This window comes from Nanorana parkeri, unplaced genomic scaffold, assembly GCF_000935625.1.
Source record: "Nanorana parkeri isolate BGI_ZX_2015 unplaced genomic scaffold, ASM93562v1 scaffold92, whole genome shotgun sequence".
NCBI classification, from domain to species: Eukaryota; Metazoa; Chordata; class Amphibia; order Anura; family Dicroglossidae; genus Nanorana; species Nanorana parkeri.
In genome coordinates this window covers 426953-432441 of record NW_017306360.1, presented here as the reverse complement: position 1 = coordinate 432441, position 5489 = coordinate 426953, and positions in this window count along the sequence as shown.

Genomic DNA, 5489 nt, shown 5'->3' with positions numbered 1-5489 from the left:
CAAGCTTCTTAGCATTGGCTCAGAGATACAAATGTTTTAGTTTGCTTTTGTGTTCAAGAGGAGACTTTGGGTGTCGGTTCAGGATGGAACCGTGAGATCTGAGCAGTTTTTATATACTGTAGACTGATTTAGATCAGGCCACACAAAAGTGAGTTTTAGTTATGCGTAGTCTGGCGAGTTGAGTCACTCGCTGGCTTCTTATAATTTAGCAGCGGCAAGACCTCACCGGTCTGAGTTGCCTTCTCTGTTGCAGGCATCCTACTTTCTTTGTAAATGTTGAGGTCTCTGCGGCCAACTGACTCCTGAGGTGTCCCTGCAGACAATAGACTCCTGAGGTCCTTTTACAGCCAATGGACTCCTGAGGTCTCTATGCAGACAATGGACTCCTGAGGTGTCTCTGCATACACTGGACTCCTGAGGACTCCCTGCAGACACTGGACTCCTGAGGACTCCCTGCAGACAATGGATTCCTGAGGTCCTTTTACAGCCAATGGACCCCTGGGGTCTCTCTGCAGACAATGGACTCCTGAGTTCTCTCTGCAGACAATGGCTTCCTGAGGTCTCTCTGCAGACAATGGATTCCCGAGGTCCTTTTACAGCCAATGGACCCCTGAGGTCTCTCTGCAGACAGTTGATTCCTGAGGTCCTTTTACAGCCAATGGACCCCTAGGGTCTCTCTGCAGACAATGGATTCCTGAGGTCTCCCTGCAGACAATGGATTCCTGAGGTGTCTCTGTGTCACAATATCCGGAAATCCGTGCCGGATTTTCGCTTTGCTCCCTTAGAGAATGGATTCCTGAGGTGTCTCTGCAGAGAATGGATTCCGGAGGTGTCTCTGCAGACAATGGATTCCTGAGGTGTCTCTGCAGACAATGGATTCCTGAGGTCTCCCTGCAGACAATGGATTCCTAAGGTGTCTCTGCAGTCAATGGATTCCTGAGGTCTCTCTGCAGAGAATAGATTCCGGAGGTCCTTTTACAGCCAATGGACTCCTGAGGTCTCTCTGCAGACAATGGATTCCTGAGGTCTCCCTGACGCCGATGGACTGCTGATGTCTCCCTGCAGACAATGGACTCCTGAGGTATTTTTGTGGCCCATGTACTCCTGTGATCTCTCTTTGACCAATGCATTCCTTAGGTTTTTCTACAACCAATGAACTCCAATGGTCTCTCTGCAGCCACTGAAATCCTGAAGGCTCTCTGCAGCCAATAGACTTCTGGTTTCTCTCTCTCTGGCCAATGGATTCCTTAGGTCTCTTTGCAGCCAATAGACTACTTAGGTCTGTCTGCAGACAATGGACCCCTGATGTCTTTCTATGGCTTATGTACTCCTCTGATCTCTCTCTGATTAATGGATTCCTTAGGTTTTTCTACAGCCAATGGACATCTACAGTATTTTTGTAGCCAATGGGCTACTAAGGTCTCCCTGCAGCCAGTGGCCTCCTAATGGCTCTCTGCAGCCAATAGACATCTGGCCAGACTCCTAATGTCTCTCTGCATTGAGTGGACTCCATCATCCCAAACAGTTATTACCTTTTGTATCACTTGCCCCCAGGGCCGGATTTACTCTCTCTGCTGCCCCAAGGCCAGGTTCCTCAATGAGCCCCCCCCCCCGCCAACCCCCCCCCCCCCTTCCCATGGAAAATTATATTGCCGAGATCACTTGTACAAAACAAGTGGCGGCTTCCAAGCTGTACATTTAGCTCTGTGTGCCCAAAGCAGGGCTAAATGTAGAAAATAACTACCTGCCCGGCGTCCAGAACTACATGTCCCGGGCATTGGGAGATAGGAATTCCACACCTCTGCTGCCCCTCTACTCCCTGCTGCCCCTCTACTCCCTGCTGCCCCAAGGCCGGGCCTTGGGAGAAATCCGGCCCTGCTTGCCCCTCCTATTAGAGTGTAAGCTCTGACGAGCTGGGCCCTCCTACCTCCTGTACTGAAATTGTATTGTTAACTGTATTGTCTCCCTCAGTTTTGTAAAGTGCTACACAAACTGTTGGCGCTCTATAAATCCTATCTAATAATAATATTTTGTAAGGTCACATATGCAAACACCCCGGTCTGAGTATGCAGCGGTGGAGTGTTTTACTGCTAACAGCCACCTTTCCCTTAAGGCACATGCAACTATCAGTACTCACATTCCCCCAGGACCTAGACTACATACTCTGGCCGTGGGTGTCACTACAGGCCCACAGAAAGAATGTAGCATGTGGTAAGTGTTGAATGCTGAAGCTGCTGATAGAAAAATTGGGGACATAGAGCTTAGGGTCAGGACAGGCAGCAAACAAGAGAATAATCCGATGAATGTAGCCAGGGGTCAAGGCAGACAACAAACAAGAGAGTAATCCGATGAATGTAGCCAAGGGTCAAGACAGGAAGAAAAACAAGAGTGTAATCCGATGAATGCATCCAGGGGTCAAGACAGGAAGAAAAACAAAAGAGTAATCCGATTAATGTAGGCAAGGGTCAAGGCAGGCAACAAACAAGGGAGTAATCCGATTAACGTAGCCAGGGGTCAAAGCAGGCAACAAACAAAAGAGTAATCTGATGAATGTAGCCAAGGGTCAAGGCAAGCAACAAACAAGGGAGTAATCCGATTAACGTAGCCAGGGGTCAAAGCAGGCAACAAACAAAAGAGTAATCTGATGAATGTAGCCAAGGGTCAAGGCAAGCAACAAACAAGAGAGTAATATGATGAATGTAGCCAGGGGTCAAAGCAGGCAACAAACAAAAGAGTAATCTGATGAATGTAGCCAAGGGTCAAAGCAAGCAACAAACAAGAGAGTAATCCAATGAATGTAGCCAAGGGTCAAGACAGGAAGAAAAACAAAAGAGTAATCCGATGAATGTAGCCAAGGGTCAAGACAGGAAGAAAAACAAGAGTGTAAGCCGATGAATGCATCCAGGGGTCAAGACAGGAAGAAAAACAAAAGAGTAATCCGATTAATGTAGGCAAGGGTCAAGGCAGGCAACAAACAAGGGAGTAATCCGATTAACGTAGCCAGGGGTCAAAGCAGGCAACAAACAAAAGAGTAATCTGATGAATGTAGCCAAGGGTCAAGGCAAGCAACAAACAAGAGAGTAATCCGATGAATGTAGCCAAGGGTCAAGGCAGGAAGAAAAACAAGAGTGTATTCCGATGAATGTAGCCAGGGGTCAAGACAGGAAGAAAAACAAGTGAGTAATCCAATGAATGTAGCCAGGGGTCAAGACGGGCAGCAAACAAGAGAGTAATCCGATGAATGCAGCCAGGGGTCAAAGCAGGCAACAAACAAGAGAGTAATCCGATGAATGCAGCCAGGGGTCAAGGCATGAAACAAACAAGCGAGGAATCCGATGAATGCAGCCAGGGGTCAAGGCAGGAAACAAACAAGAGAGTAATCCGATGAATGTAGCCAAGGGTCAAGGCAGGCAACAAACAAGAGAGTAATCTGATGAATGTAGTCAGGGGTCAAGACAGGCAACAAACAAGAGAGTAATCCAATGAATGTAGACAAGGGTTAAGGCAGGAAAAAACAAGAGAGTAATCCGATGAATGTAGCCAGGGTTCAAGGCAGGCAACAAACAAGACAGTAATCCAATGAATGTAGCCAGGGGTCAAGGCAGGCAACAAACAAAAGAGTAATCCAATGAATGTAGCGAACGGTCAAGGCAGGCAACAAACAAGAGAGTAATCTGATAAATGTAGCCAGGGGTCAAGACGGGAAGCAAACAGAGTAATCAGATAAATGTAGCTGAGGGTCAGTCCGGAATCAGTAACACAGGATGGTGCTTGATCAGGCAGGAAGCACTATCACAAGCACTGAAACACAGGTTGCTGATCCCAATCCCAGAGCTAAGGGCACATGGCCAGATTTATTACACCACAGCTGAGAAATACAAGGCTGCAGCCAACAACATGGGCTGCTAAACCATGTGGCTGCATTCATTACCTCACAGGTGATTAGGACAGGACTGCAGCCAGCAACAGAGGCCGCCCAACATATACACAGGCTGCCGAATGTTAAATGCAAGCAGCGTAAGTAGCTGAATTTGACCTGATATCAGATATCAGCTCGCTCCTGTGATGGACTACAATCTCATGTTTAGTTTACTGATTTGTACTGAGATTGTAGTCCATCCCAGGAGCGAGCTTGGAGTAGTGACTACTTTACAACACACACACAGGGACCATGGGGAACAAAAGAAGCCCCCCTCCAGAAGGAAGGACAGTGTCAGCACCAATTCAGAGATGATTGGAGGACCTACAGCCAAGTGATACACAAATAAGATACATTGTTGTTCATAGTTAAAGGAGAACTATGAGGCGAGTGAAAATCACTCATCCTCATAGCTCTAGCCGACGTGTGACAATGAAACTGTCACAGGTCGGCTCTACGGATCGGGAAGTGAGCGAACACATAGCGTCACTCGCTCACTTCTCGATCATCTCCCGGCAGAGAGATGTGACTGTCACTCACGGCTCCTTGCAGGGATTCCCCCCCTCTCCGATCCTCCAGCGCTGACTGGAGGGGGGCGGGTACAGCTGGCTCTGGATAGACAGAGCCAGCTGTCAATCCTGCAGCTGGGTGGATCTCGACAGTAATGTCGGGATCCGTCGCAGCTGCGGCGTCTCAGTATATAATGAGCTGTAGCTCGCAGTATACTGAGCTTAGGGTAACGGAAGGACGCTAGTCTGTGTCCTCCCGTTACCCTTAGGAGAACTATGGGGGAAAGCCCTAACCCCATAGTTCTCCTTTAAGGTTCTTGAATGCATTTTTAAGATTTAACTCCGGAGTTTAGTGTCACTTTAAAGCTTTGTGAATTCAGCCCGTCGTCGATAAACTGAGGTTGGCGGTCAGTTGGCGAGGGACACCTGCCAAACAACTGTAACCTCTGTCCTTGGGCCCCGTCACCTCCAGCTCGGGGGTCCCCCCCCTCCCCGGCCAGCGGCCTCCCGTCAAATATGTACTAGCTATTAAAAGAGGTTGAATTTCAGCGGCCGCAGCTGCGTCCCCGATACATCCACCTATCTCCCACTTGGCCAGATCTTCATCCTCCTCGGTTCGGAATCCGGGCCTGGGAAAACAAACAACAGAGTGGCAGCTGGCAAGGCTCTGACTCTGGAAATGTATGGAGTTAGTAAGCCGAGCGTTGTTTTTAAAGGCTCATCTGGGAGTGGTGTGTCTTAATATCTGTGTGCCAGTCCGTGGGGAAAGACATACCGTACTGACGGAAAAACCCTTCCTGACAGCAAGATTTATAGACGCTGCTATAACCAACCGGGCACGGCGGCTGCCAAGCCATAGACAAACGCATGTATATAAATATACGTATATATTTGCCGTGCTGACATGAGAGAAGCCGTACAGACCCAACTTTGGATGGAATATAAACGGCGGTGCGCGTCAAGAGGTTTATTTAGTCCGCGGCGAGGTCTGGGGAAGGGGTGGGGGGGATAGGCGGGACAGGTTGGCGAGATGAGACCCTGGGGCTCCGTGGCACCAGGTT